Consider the following 15,263-nt stretch of genomic DNA (forward strand, 5'->3'; position numbering starts at 1 on the left):
ACAGGAGGACAGTATACGCCTAACGGAGATGCTACATATTTCCGCATTGGTCGACTTAAACGAAACGTCATTCTCCCGTTTCAAAGAGCAACGCTGATTAGCGGAATATTTCTGACGCAAAGAGCCAGAGGAGTGAGGGAAGACAGCGAATGATACACCCTTGCAACTTTCCCAGAAATAGGAGCTATTCCGTTGTCGCTCTTGCAATGGGAACACGTAACGAGAGCGAGTGCGCTCGTACCTGTATGCAAAGATCGAGGAACAAAGCCGCTCCTCAGTACTTCACTGGGAGAGCGCCTCTGTTGTGATCGAATCGAAGTTATACTCTATATTGAGTCATTCACGATTAAGCGTTGTTCACTGTGTTGGCCGCCACACTTATTGTGCGGTGTGAACACGGACAGAGTCTAGTTAAATGCCTGCGAGCGAGTATTGCGTGGCATCGCCAATGGTTAGACTAGGGTCGGATAAGAGTCCTTGACTTCATCGAGGCGTAGGGAGAGTTTGATTAGCGAAGGTCAATCTAGATAGAAAGAGATAGTTGTGTTACTTGTAAGCAGCGAGCGACGCAGGCAGCGGTCGTAGCAGCTCACGGTATTGTGCGCTACAGCATATCCGAGCCCCGTCTGTACTCTGTAACAGTACACTCCACTACATTTCTCACGCAACATCCTTGACCGTACCTAGAAAAGTTATTCCAGTTGTGTAGGCGGGGCTCTTAGCCATTCTGCCGAGTAAATAACATTCTTCAAGAATACAGAGAAAAGAACCTTTCCATACTTTGTAAAATAATAGCATTCCTATCCATAAGAGGCAATCTACTGTTCCAAAAAGAACCTGGAAATTTATTATTTTATAAGAAAAAGTGTCACTTGATTTCTCAGAATTTTTTTACAATAAATAATATTTTTCGTTCGTTTAATGTTTTTCTTACACTAACTAGCAATACTCCAATACCCAAGTATTCCACTAGTTACGTAAGAATATAAAATATTTCTGTGTCTTTTCCTTACAGCGGACGACTCAAGAGGATATTGTTGCTGAATATTTCTCAAGCAGTTCTTGTTGGTACATTAGGAGTGTCTGTCTGACTTCTGTAGTAGTGTGAGGTGGAAATTGTTTCTTGCAGGAGCCAAAGGGTACTTGTTGGATCAATCCATTGCACTACTTGACACTCACATCCTCAGTAATGAGACGTCTTTATTTTGCTCGACAAACAGGGAGCGAGATTGTTCGCCGTCATGTAGAACGAGATTCCGAATATAAGTTATGGGTAATCGGAGAGTGGACTGTCAGCTTGACTCAGACAACATTTCAAAGATTAGTCGAGAGAGGAGGACGTTGCCTTCAGACTTTTTTTCTGATCATACTGATAAAATGACGGACTGTCTTTAAATTACAAACATTGCAAGTCAAAATATAAAACACGGTTTAAATGAGTGTAACTGCACATTCATAAAACTAGCTGTTCACATGGCGGCAATTACTCCATATTGAGTTGAGGTGAATTTTACCTCAAGTATTCACTGAATCTGCTTTAACATAACATTTGTACAACAGTCGCATAAACTTTAATATCACGCACATTACACCTTAACATGCTGTTATAGATGTACTTTTCCTTAGAATTGCGGATGTCTGACAGATGTAAACTGTGTCGTGTGAACTAAAATTTACTTGCAAAACAGATTACAAAGTAATAAAGCAGTCGGATTATTAAATTGAAATGCCTAAGCGAGCTCCATCTCGCGGAAGAACGCACGACTCGCTCCCCGTGCCACACAGTCTCGTTTCTACGAATTCTAAGTCCTGGTGCAGAACTTTTTAAAAAAGTATTAACCAGTTACTGTTTCAGTTTTTGTAGCCTGATAACGTATAAGAATCGCCTCAAGTTCTTGTGTTGCATCAATATTAATTAGAGATCTGCTGATGGCAGCAGTTGTAAACGAGGTCACAAATAACGGCACATGTTAATATTATCACAAAAGAAATTATGCGCGAGAACAGAATCACCTTCATTGTTATTAACGGAATCCCCTGAAAACACAGCCGCTTTACACTTCCTTACAGGACTGATGATGTCATCGTCCACGGAATTGCTCTCGGAACAACAAAAACTTTGATCCACACAGTCATCAGAATCTTCATTCTCACTAGGAACATTTGAATAATCATCGTCACAGACTTGCCAAAGTGTTTCAAATTCGTTCATTTGCTGAGTAGGGCCGTCTCTGAAAGCAGGAGGAACTTGAAGAGGAAAATTGTAACTATCTGAAATATGAAAACACAATGAACAAGCTAAATAAACGAACGTACACGGAGAGAATCAATCAGTGTAACCACTCGAACAGACGTAGTTAAAATATGTCACAGCGGATGGCCTACGCAGACGAGAAAAACACGAGTTGCCTGCAGCTCCGTCCGTAACGGATGGCCCGCGATCTGTGCGCAATGCGTTAAGAGGTTTAGACGGTTTTACACACAAAATATGCACAGTGAGCGCGGACTCGTTCGGGAATTAATTTCCTTTACCAGTAAAAGTGTTTCTGCTTAGACCAGACCCTCCCCCCGACACCGACCCCTGAACTGCCGCATTGTGCCGCGGGCCAGCTCTGTGTGTGTGTAAATCCCACCACTCCTGCTGCGGTACGTTACTGTTGACGGATCAGCTTCAGTACGCCGAGCCTGCGGGAAGTGGAGAGAGGCTAACTGGGCTGTCTGTGGAGAGAGGCTGCGCCAGGCCACTGCCGCATACTGCGCTGCGCCGTGCTAACTCTCAGATCCTAGATATACGATTCAGAATATTTGCAAGTTTCTTATCGTCGCGTAGTCAACCAAAACCTTCAATTTCGACGGGCAGAGCCGAGATGTATGTAGCCTGCCGCCGACTGTCCGGGTTTCTCCAGTAGACGAGTTTCTGCGTACAGTTCTCTATACAAGTTAGCTTCATTTGCAGTTTAGTTACCCACTAGCTGGCTGTCCTCTTTTTCTTTAGTTTTAAACAGATCGTCTTACGGCGGTTCCGTAATAAATCGTTACTTGCCTGACTTAAGCCTTAAACACAGGATAAGATTGTAGTTCGAGTTCAAGTTTCAAAGCGTTGTAAAGAATCTACCACTGCTCAGAACACTGTCAAATTTGAACAGAATATTGTCGACGAAGCGGCAAACGCTATGGGAACAAAAAAAGTTAACGAAAATTTTCCCACTAGATGGCACATTAACGTCACAATGTAAATGGATTTGGCTACAAATGACAGATGAACCGCAATACGACCGTTACGGTTGAGCTGCACATTAAATCGACCGTACTTTGCATTGTGCTAATCGCACAGTTGTGGCACTGTTAAGTAAGCTCGCACACCGAGGCAAGGACGTATCCATATCGGACGGGAAAAATCGGTTTTTAATTGTCCTGACGGGCCGGCCGGAGTGGCCGAGCGGTTAAAGGCGCTGCGGTCTGGAACCGCGCGACAGCTACGGTCGCAGGTTCGAATCCTGCCTCGGGCATGGATGTGTGTGTTGTCCTTAGGTTAGTTAGGTTTAAGTAGTTCCAAGTTCTAGGGGACTGATGACCTCATAAGTTGAGTCCCATAGTGCTCAGAGCCGTTTGAACCACTTGGCGCATTGCCCTCTTGACAGCCGAGCGCGTTTCATTCGCTGACTCCCTACCCATAGCCCTGCGCTTTGTGTCAGGAGTTTGTGTGTTGCGGCGCGGCCAGCGTGCCTCGTCCGCTGTGCTGACACACCGGCGAGCACGAAGCTGGTCGTCGACTGAGGGCGACACACGGCGGCGCGTGCAGGCAGGGACGTGAAGCAGGCGCCGCGGGGCGAGTGGCGTCTGGCGGGACCCCCACCCAGTTCGTGACCAACCTGTTCAAACAGCACAACAGCCTCACGCCAACATTCCTCACACTCGTTCTTTCGTCACTGTACTGTTGCCTCCAATTTTCCATACCTCGTGCTGTTTACTGGGGAGTGGACTTTCAGAACGGAAGTCCCCCAAAAGCCACCACTGGGCTATGGAAAATCCACGCAGTACCCGTACGAAAAGTTACCAGGTGAGATTCTCAGTAAACATTTTGGCTGGAGACAGCGTTATTGGTCTACACATCTTACCACATCATCTGAATGGCGCACGGTACTTTAACTTTCTGGACAACCCCTTATCTGAACTTCTGGAGGGCATTCGCTTCAGCCACGCGGAGTGGCCGCGCGGTCTGGGGCGCCATGTCACGAAACGCGCTGCCTGCCCCTCCCGCCGGAGGTTCGAGTCCTCTGTCGGACATGAGTGTGTGTCTGTCGTTCTTAGCATACGTTAGTTTAAGTAGTGTGTAAGCCTACGGACCGATGACCTCAGCAGTTTGGTCCCTTAGGAATTCACACACGTCTGAAGATTTTGAACGATGGCTTCGCTTCGATCGTCGGAGGAGGGCAGACCTTACAGACAAACGCGGAGAGTAACTGCAAGGCCGTCCCTTGGTCCGTGAGTTCCTCTTCTGCGGTTCTCCCCAGTCCACTGAGTACTCAGCTCGAGCAGAATCAGTACCTGAGCGCCTTTGCAGCGTTTGATACCATCGGAGGGGAGCGCGGAATCTTACAGACAATCAGACAAAAGATGCCTCGCCGTCTCACATTATGCAAAGAAGCTGCTGGTAGTCACACTGAACATTTACTCTACAGCAGTGAAGTCGCAGATTTGGTTCACACTATTTGATTGTACTCTACTGTTCAATCAATAAAGGTTTTTCTAACTGCAGTGTTCTGCTGTTCCTCCCGGCGTACCGGCTGTGTAGAAAGTCCGTAGTGCCGCATAAACTTTATTCGGCATTTCCTTGCCGTAAAATGTTCCGAATTTTATCCTCTACAGTATAACGTAATTGTGAAAACGTCTGTATATACTCTGAAGGAAAACAACTACATAATATGCAAATAAATACTCCACGGAAATTTTTCTATTACGGGAACTCGGGATAATCACTGTTTTGCAGTTCTTGTAAAATAAAGAAGCACAAGAAAACACTTCTTAAAGGTATTATAAATAACCTTGTAGTATAACCTAACGTACCTAACGTGAAAGTCGGTTAAAATCGTGTCTTATGTTCTTTTGTTTTACTTTTTTCAAAGAAATGCTTACGTATTTCCCGTTCTGCCTCACCCGCGGCGCATTTTTTCTTAATTATTGCATAAACGTTGAAATTATTATGAATATCGTGAAAGATATGTGCTAAGGTCTGACCAGGGTAGATCCAGAAAATAAAGTCGGTAGTTGCCAACCGCAAGGTGGAACCAGTATAATATCTTTGAGTAGGAGGATCTTTGATGGTTAAGAGAGCCTGGCGCGCGCAGTATGAAACTCGGGAGTCGCAGGTAGGTGGCCGTAGGAAGCAGACGTGTGGTGACAGCGTTAAGGTAGGTCGGTGTCCCTGACCAAACTTTAACACGTAAATGATATCATTTCAAATTGGTTTTTTTTAGATAATGTTCAGAGTTAGGATTTGTATGTCCAAGGTTTGACACAGTAAGCGTTTTGTAAAATTTTTTGTAAGAGTGATTCGTGCTACAAAAATGTTGGAAATGGTAGGTTTTGTGTATGACTTAAATTTTAACAATATATATATACTGATATCACCATTCTGTTTAAATCTAACAGCCTGAATCATAATCCACATCCTTTGCTTGTATTGAATATCAAAATGAATAGTACAGTAAAGTTACCCACCAAGGAAAGAACGTAAAGAAAATGAGGGCTCTATGCAATATATATGTGCAGTTTATGGTTTGAAATCGATTTTGGTATAACTAACGTTATCAGAGCAAAGTTATTTCAAATAACTAATTTTATGTCATTGCACAACTGGCATTATTCGAGTCAAGATATAATTTCATTAAGTAAACATCAGGGCCAAATGTTAATTTTCCAGTACCATCTTAGTGTCATTACACAAACGCCATTATTCTCTTAAACTTGATTGCTGAGTCAAATACCTGCTGCACTTTTGGCAAAATGGAGGAGTGCAAGAAACAAATTCATAGATGCAGTCAGATGCAGGTTTGTAGAATTATTAATTTAGAACTATCGTATCAATGATACTTTCACAAAAAAGGATACAATTTTGGTTAGATAATTTCTGGCTAGTGATCAGACAATGAGGTGTTTGAGTGTTAGACCGAAAAGTCTGCTCTCCATTGACTTCAGGTATGCTACCAACTCGCTATTTTGTTCTGCAGTGAACACTTTAAATTTCCCATCTGATTTGTCAACTCTGGATTTATTCATTGCTTTCCAACGATGCTTTTGGAACGTTAAACTTCTTAGGTGCTTTTGAAACATCAATTGCACAAGACAAAGCTGATGAAACCGCTGTTTCCAGTTATTTTAATATCCAGTTGCTGGCTGTCGGTCTGTCTGGGGTAACTGTAAGGGATGCTACTCCATTCTGCCCCGTTCCGTTCCGTCCTAAGAGCAAATTTCCTGTTAGCAACTTCTAGAAACCATAATAACTAACGGATGTACACGTATTGTGCAACCGACGTACAGCAAATGACGTGCACATTAAGATCACGTGTCATTTAAGGTCGTACAAAAAAATGGTTCAAATGGCTCTGAGCACTATGGGACTCAACTTCTGAGGTCATTAGTCCCCTAGAACTTGTTAAACCTAACTAACCTAAGGACATCACAAACATCCATGCCCGAGGCAGGATTCGAACCTGCGACCGTAGCGGCCTTGCTGTTCCAGACTGCAGCGCCTTTAACCGCACGGCCACTTCGGCCGGCTAAGGTCGTACAGTTAAAAATTAACGACTTATCTTGCGTTTAAATTCATAACTGTAGATGTGAGGACGACCGTTCACTTGCTAAGCGCACTGTGCACCAAGTCTAAACGGCTGTCCCCCTTTCCTTCCACTCAGAGACACACAGCAGCTACACGCCACTGCAGTCTGCACAACAGCACAATCCCGTTCTGCCCGAGTTCCCCCATGTCGTACGAGTTTTATGAAGTCACATTGTAGTTTCAGTCATTTATAGTTTTAGTTCTGAAGCTAAAGTATACATCTCGCTACGCTACAAATGGGTCTTTCACTGCTACATTCGGCCAAATAATTTTATTTACACCGGTTTGGCAAGAATGTAGAAACACTGCGAGACACACACGGTTGAATGTGAATGAAGATGCCATAGGCAGGCGCCGTGTCGAAGATTCATATCGCATTCAGGGAAATGGGAATGCATCATCCGCTAACTCACGCAGCGGACGAAAGAGTATCTACATCTACATCGACATCTACAGGGATACTCTGAAATCACATTTAATTGCCTGGCAGTGTGTTCATCGAAGCACCTTCACAATAATTCTCTATTTTTCCAGTGTCGTAAAGCGCGCGGAGAAAGCGAACACCCATATCTTTCCGTGCGAGATCTAATTTCCGTTATTTTACCATGGTGATCGTTTCTTCCTATGCAGGTCAGCGTCGACAAAATATTTCTGCATGCGGAGGAGAAAACTGGTGATTGAAATTTCGTGAGAAGATTCCGCTGCAGTGAGAAAGGCCACTCCAAATCCTGTATTATGTCAATGACACTCCCTCCGCCAGCCGGGGTGGCCGAGCGGTTCTAGGCGCTACAGACTGGTACCGCGTGACCGCTACGGTCGCAGGCTCGAAACCTGCCTCGGGCATGGATGTCTGTGATGTCCTTAGGTTAGTTAGGTTTAAGTAGTTCTAGGGGACTGATGACCTCAGAAGTCCCATAGTGCTCCGAGCCATTTGAACCATTTGAACACTCCCTCCCCTATTTCGCGATAATACAAAACGTGCGGCCCTTCTTTGAACTTTCTCGGTGTATTCCGTTGATCCTATTTGCTAAGGATCCCACACCGAGCAGCAGTATTCTAAAAGAGGGCGGACAAGCGTGGTGCGGGCAGTCTCTTTAGTAGATCTGTTACATTTTCTAAGTGTCCTGCCAATAAAACGCAGTCTTTGGTTAGCCTTCCCCACACTTTCTGTGTGTTCCTTCCAAGTTAAGTCATTCGTAATTGTAATTCCTAGGTATTTTGTTGAATCTACAGCCTTTAAATTCGACTGATTTATCGTGTAACCGTAGTTTAACGGATTCATTTTTAGCACTCCTCTGGATGACCTCACACTTTTCATTGTTTATGGTCAAATGCCAATTTTTGCATCATACAGATCTCTTTTGTAAATCGCTATGCAATTTTTAAAATCTTTTGATGACTTTACTAGTCGATAAACGACAGCGTGATCTGGGGCAAACAACCTATGACGGTTGCTCAGATTGTCTCCTAAATCGTTGGTATAGATGAGGAACAGCAAAGGGCGTATGTTGGGGAACGCCAGAAATCACTTGTGTTTTACTCGGCCGGCCTGCCTCGGGCCTGGATGTGTGTGATGTCCTTAGGTTAGTTAGCTTTAAGTAGTTCTAAGTCTAGGGTACTAATGACCCCATATGTTAAGTCTTATAGTGCTTAGAGCCATTTGAACCATTTTGTTTTACTCGATGACTTCCCGTTAATTAATACCAACTGTGACCTCTATGATAGGAAATCACAAATCCAGTAACATAACTGAGACGATATTCCATAAGCACGCAATTTCACTACAAGCCGCTTGCTTGGCACCGTGTCGAAAGCCTTCCAGAAACCCAGAAATACGGAATCAATTTGAAACCGCTTGTCACTAACACTCAACACTTCGTGTGAGTTATAGCTAGCTGTGTTTCACAAGAACGCTGTTTTCTAAACCCGTGTTGACTGCGCGTCAATAGACCGTTTTCTTCGAGGTAATTCACAATGTTCGGACGCAATATATGTTCCACAATCCTGGTGCCTATCGACGTTAATGATATGGGCCTGTAATGTAGTGGATTTCTTCTGCTATCTTTCTTGAATAGTGTTGTGACTTGTGCAACTTTCCAGTCTTTTGGTTCGGATCTTTCGTCGAGCGAACGGTTGTATAAGATTGTTAAGTATGGAGCTATTCCATCAGCATACTCTGAAAGAAACCCAACTGATACACAGTCTGGACGGAAGACTTCCTCTTGTTAAATGATTTAAGTTGCTTCACTACTCAAGTTGGCAGCTGTTCTCGATTCGAATTCTGGAATATTTACTTCGTCTTCTTTGGTGCTTTGGGAGCACTATCGTCGATAGAATTTCGATTGCCATCGCGCAGAGAAGGCACTGATTGTGTCTTGCCGCTACCATACTTCACGTACGAGCAGAATCACTGAATTTTCTGCCAGGCTGCGAGAAAAAGTTTCGCTATGGAAACTGTTATAAGCATCTCCCATCGAAGTCCGCGCTAAATTTCGAACTCCTTTGAAAGATCACCACTCTTGGAGATTTTGCGTGTGTTGAATTTTGGCATGTTTTTTTCGTTGTCCCTGCGACAGTGTTCTGATCGGTTTTATGGTGAGTGATCGTACAGACGGTTAATGAAGAGGGTCGGGACGAAAAGTAAGAGGACGATACCTTTAAAAGTCACTGCAGAACTGAATGTTGCACTCGCGAATCTGTAGGCAGCGAAGCAACGTGGGGAGCTCCAGAAGAGGAGAATTACAGGGCGATCTGAAACCACGACTATGGAGCAATGGAAGAGAGGCATTTGGTCGCATGAGCCTAGTTTGACACTACCGGCCGCCTTTACGTCCCCAAGACTGGCCTGAGTGAGGCCTGCCGTGATATTCTGCGGGCCCCACGCTTACAGCGCAAGATCGCACGGCTGCCAAGGATTGTGTGACCAACTCGAAGGCTCAGGTCCGTCGTCGATACAAAGTTTGTTCCCCGACGGTGAGGGTGTGTTCCGAGGCGACGGCGGCCCCTCTTCACACAGCCCACTTCGTTTTGTGAGCGCGAGGATGGATTGTCGCACGTCTCCCGAACTCCGACCTCGTCAATTGTCAGTGTTATTGAGCTTTTGGGGTGTCCTTTGGAGATACAAGTGCGTGAACGCTATCCATCTCCGTCACCTTTACCTGAACTTGCCACTACTTTGCAGGAGGGATGGTGTGAGATTCCACTGAAAACCGTACACAACGTGTATCTGCTCTTTCCGTGACGACTCGAATTATTTTCACCGCCAAAGATTTTTCTGCGCCGAATTAGGGATTATAATATGTTGCGTTTGTGATGTTGGTCCACCCTCTGCAGACTCCTCACTGAACCGCTGTGTCCACTAGGCCTACATGTTTATAGGTCTGGTCTCACTCGGGAAGTGAATCTCTTACCACGCCGGAGCTGGTGGCCAGGATGTTCCAGTAAAAGTGGCGCAGCCGGTCAGCTGGCGCGAGCGCGACCGCGAAGGACGCTTCCGCGGGAGCCTGGAGACAGGAGAGCGCCGCCGGTGGAAGAGTCTGCGGAACGAGTGGCCAGAGAGCTGCTGCCGGGTGCAGCTGAAAGGACGTGCGAGCTACGGGGGCGAGGACGCGAGGGGGAGTTGACAGTCTACCCCAGAGAAGGGAAAGCAACACTTTCTGCTGTATGATGATCGGCACACAAACATACCAGCTTTGCGAAACTCTGTGACAAATTTATCGCTCTACGAGGTTTACTTTCACGAGCGCCGCAATATGGGAACGAGATGCCAGTTTTTAGAAGAGGCATATAACATCAGATTTTTACAAAGAAACGAAACATTTGGATTGTAGCAGTCGGTCGTTTAATGAGACTAAATGCGGACTCAGACCTCTGACACTGAATATACGCAGTCCACTCACATCAATGTGATCGCTGCTCTAGTTGGAAGCACTAGCACTGGAGGGTACGTGAAGCGTGTCGGGGGGGGGGGGGGGGGGACACGGGGACACTGCAGTCCTTACTGTAATGTGGTAACGTGGCAATTTATCTGACTTCCATTTGTGTTTCCTGCTAAGGATCAGTATTGGGACAAAGCTGTTTCTGCCCCACTCTCCATTGTTGCCAGATGTATTCAAGATGGCGACAATGACGTCATCCAAGATGGTGGCATGTAGACTTGGCAGCAGTGCATGATGTCATCCAAGATGGCGGCCATTACATTATCCGAGATGGCGGATAGTTTGAATTTTGGTGGGAAGATGGGTCAATTGGTCTACCTCCACTAACCTAACCCCCTCCCCCAGAAAATGACGGGAAGTTCAAATTCCATCGGGACAATGCAGCACACCTCTACTAACCTAAGTAAATGGTGGGAAAGAAAGGGCAATTGGGCTACCTCCACTAACCCAAGTCATCCGACCGCCACGTCTTCCTAGGGATTGGCACGGAGTTTGAATTGTGGCTGTAAATAAAGGTCCTTGGGCTATCTCTACTAACCAAAGAAAATGGTGGGAAAGGAAGCGCATTTCGGCTACCTCCACAAACCTAAGTCACCCGACCGCCACATCGCCATAGCAAATGACTTGGAGACGACTCAACCCGTGCTGGACATAAATCTTTATTATTTTGCATGCACCAGTCTTTATTTAAACAATTTAATGCAGTACAACCACCCAGTATGTTCACCACGAGGTCTGGACTCCAACTTGCCTAGTACACAGTACTGCCACCAGATGGCGCTCTAATCTGTGACGTAATACAAGATGGTATCATGAAGCAAGTTGTATTATGGCGGATTTTGGCGGGAAACAGTGTGTTCACCACGAGTTCTGGATCTAGTACACAGTACTGACACGAGAGCACTGTCGTCCATTCCGTGATGTAAGCCAAGACGGTGGGGGAAAATGGCAGGAAACAGTGTGGTCGCCACGAGGTCTGTACCCAGTACACAGTACTCTCACCAGAGGGCGCTGTCGTCCAGGAAAATGACTCAGCCTGCACTGGGCTGCTGGAGAGAGGAAGCAGTATACTTTATTTACTGTGGAACAATTTATTTGGCTCTGACCATGATGGGACTTTACTTCTGAGGTCATCAGTCCTCTAGGACTTAGAACTACTTAAACCTAACTACCCTAAGGACATCACACACATCTATACCTGAGGCAGGATTCGAACCCGCGACCGTAGCTGGCGCGCGGTTCCAGACTGTAGCGCCTAGAACCGCTCGGCCACCCCGGCCTGCAACAATTTATTTAGGGATGGATTTGGAAGATAGTATATCCTGGCAGCCATCCACAATACATGTATATACATAGATATACAGAAAGCAGAGCAAACGCTCTCCAAATGTGGAGGTGACTGGATACAATCGAGTACAGTGCTTCACTATGCCTCCCGATCAATGCATTCGGGCTAAGTGTTGCCAGATGTACTACATTTATGAGCAATTCTAGAACACAGAACGAGAGGTTATGTCATGGTTGCATGGATGGGACTGACATAAAATCGATAGAATTGCGAAAAATGGCGGGGGGATATGTATAAATTATCCAAATATACTCCAAAATGTGGGTAAATTGAGGAAGTACTTGCGTATCCTCTGGTTGGCGCAGAACATATTGTACATGGGAACAAGTATGCACCAACAAGAGGAATCCAAGAAAAAGTCGACATGGAGGCGAAGGGAAACCGGGAAGCAGTCAATTTTTTTTTCCATCGAGGCAGCATTATACTGTATGTCTATTGAGTTACCAGTGACACACGCGAGTTAACTACTGTATTTGATGCTTCAGGAAGATAGAGAAATCCGCCTCTAAACTTACACGCATCTGCATTAAAGGGTGACAGGGAGAGGACAGGGTGATCGATTCAGATGCAGCTGTAATGAGGTACGATTTAATGGTAAACCGATGATGCACTCTAGAGAGGGAGAGGTTGCTATTGGTCAATTTTTTCCACTTTTCTGTCAGTCGCGTGACATAGCCTGCGCTCGACTCGTATACAGCCACATGTTCTGTATGTGATTTAAAGCACTGCTTGCGATCGTTTACAGTAAACCTGTTGGACAACAGAGGACTTCCATCTCCTGTATGATGAAACGTGATTTATGCGATGTAGTCCATCCCTCTGTCGCATCTTGGGTATAAAATCAAGACTTCGGCTTCATAACTAAGTTAGCGATACGTGCTTGTGAGGTACTGAAATCCACATGTATACATTTGCATGACTGATGTGCTGCTTACAGTGTTAGCGCCAGAATGACTTGTAACTATTACATGTCAGACGCTGCTGTTATGTGTTTAGTTGTAAGACGTGTTCCCCATCACTAGCCATAATTTTATATAGGTCTGATGCAGGCGTAATATAATTTCTGAAGTGTGATAGGGTGGAAACAGTGGACTCTATATATCACTGGAAAGCTATATTGTGCTCGTATCACACAGAGTCGATGTTTTAAGGAAGTAGTTTTTCGTTTTACGGTTCGATAACATAGTTTATTGTAGAGAAACTGGGAAGAAGGATGTATGTCATGTGCTTGAACTATATATCTTACATTGGAATATTAACAGCGCTACATTCCATACGATTGATAGGTTGGAAACGCAATCGATCTAACATTGTAGCCCGTTTTAAGTGCAGAACCTTGTAGCCTTAGGAGTGAATGTGTTTATGTTCTCTCTTATCTGTACCACCCAGGTATCGATCCTAGACTTTGGAATAATAGTTTAAAATTGATGGCTTGGATGATTTGCGTAAAAATGCTTCAAACTCCATCGGACATAAAAATCAACCATTTCTTGTTCTTCTTCACCGTCTGCTATTACACTATTGGCCATTAAAATTGCTATACCAAGGAGAAATACAGATGATAAACGGGTATTCATTGGACAAATATATTATACTAGAACTGACATGTGATTACATTTTGACTCAATTTGGGTGCATAGATCCTGAGAAATCAGTATACAGAACAACCACCTCTCGCCGTAATAACAGCCATGATACGCCTGGGCATTGAGTCAATCAGAGCTTGGATGGCGTGTACAGGTACAGCTGCCCATGCAGCTTCAACACGACACCACAGTTCATCAAGACTAGTGACAGGCGTATTGTGACGAGCCAGTTGCTCGCCCACCATTGACCAGACGTTTTCAGTTGGTGAGAGATCTGGCGAATGTGCTGGCCAGGGCAGCAGTCGAACATTTTCTGTATCCAGAAAGGCCCGTACATGACCTGCAACTGCGGTTGTGCATTATCTTGTTGAAATGTAGGGTTTCGCAGGAATCGAATGAAGGGTAGAGCCACGGGTCATAACATATCTGAAATGTAACGTCCACTGTTCAAAGTGCCATTAATGCGGACAAGAGGTGACTGAGACGTGTAACCAATGCAACCCCATACCATCACGCCGGGTGATACGCCAGTATGGCGATGACGTATACACGCTTCCAGTGTGCGTTCACCGCGATGTCGCCAAACACGTATGTGACTATCATGATGCTGTAAACGGAACCTGGGTTCATACGAAAAAATGACGCTTTGCCATTCGTGCACCCAGATTCGTCGTCGAGTACACCATCGCAGGCGCTCCTGTCTGTGATGCAGCGTTAAGGGTAATCGCAGCCATGGTCTCCGAGCTGATAGTCCATGCTGCTGTAAACGTCGTCGAACTGTTCGTGCAGATGGTTGTTGTCTTGCAAACGTCCCCATCTGTTGACTCAGGGATCGAGGCGTGGCTGCACGATCCGTTACAGCCTTGTGGATAAGATGCCTGTCATCTCGACTGCTAGTGATACGAGGCCATTGGAATCCAGCTCGGCGTTCTGTGTTACCTCCTGAACCCACCGATTCCATATTCTGCTAACCGTCATCGGATCTCGACCAACACGAGCAGCAATGTCGCGGTACGATAAACCGCAATCGCGATAGGCTACAATCCGACCTTTATCAAAGTCGGAAACGTGATGGTACGCATTTCTCCTCCTTACACGACGCATCACAACAACGTTTCACCAGGCAACGCCCGTCAACTGCTGTTTGTGTATGAGAAATCGGTTGGAAACTTCATGTCAGCACGTTGTAGGTGTCGCCACCGGCGCCAACCTTGTCTGAATGCTCTGAAAAGCTAATCATTTACAAATCACAGCATCTTCTTGCTGTCGGTTAAATTTCGCGTCTGTAGCACGTCATCTTCGTGGTGTAGCAATTTTAATGGCCAGTAGTGTACATCACACCTTCAAATCTGTTACTATACATCGATAAGGGTGCTAACCTCATCCACATGGGCGTATCTCGAGAAATCTTGTGCGCTTGGATGGGCGAGGACTCGGCAAGCTCCATTCATACACGAGACGTGGCATGTAGTGGTCTAATACTAGTCGATTGCAGATTAAATCGGTAACGGTGCTGCCTGGCAGGTTGGTCAATGACAGTGTGAGGGGTTCTT

At 45.4% G+C, this 15,263-nt stretch overlaps 1 non-coding gene across 1 annotated transcript; it reads left to right on the forward strand.

Annotated features, from left to right (window-relative positions):
- Positions 1–3,425: 3,425 nt before the first annotated feature.
- Trnap-ugg lies at positions 3,426–3,509 on the forward strand. Its single transcript has one exon. It is a non-coding gene; the product is annotated as a tRNA-Pro (tRNA).
- The last annotated feature ends 11,754 nt before the right edge of the window (positions 3,510–15,263 follow it).

Source organism: Schistocerca americana, chromosome 10, assembly GCF_021461395.2.
Source record: "Schistocerca americana isolate TAMUIC-IGC-003095 chromosome 10, iqSchAmer2.1, whole genome shotgun sequence".
In the NCBI taxonomy this organism is placed as follows: Eukaryota; Metazoa; Arthropoda; class Insecta; order Orthoptera; family Acrididae; genus Schistocerca; species Schistocerca americana.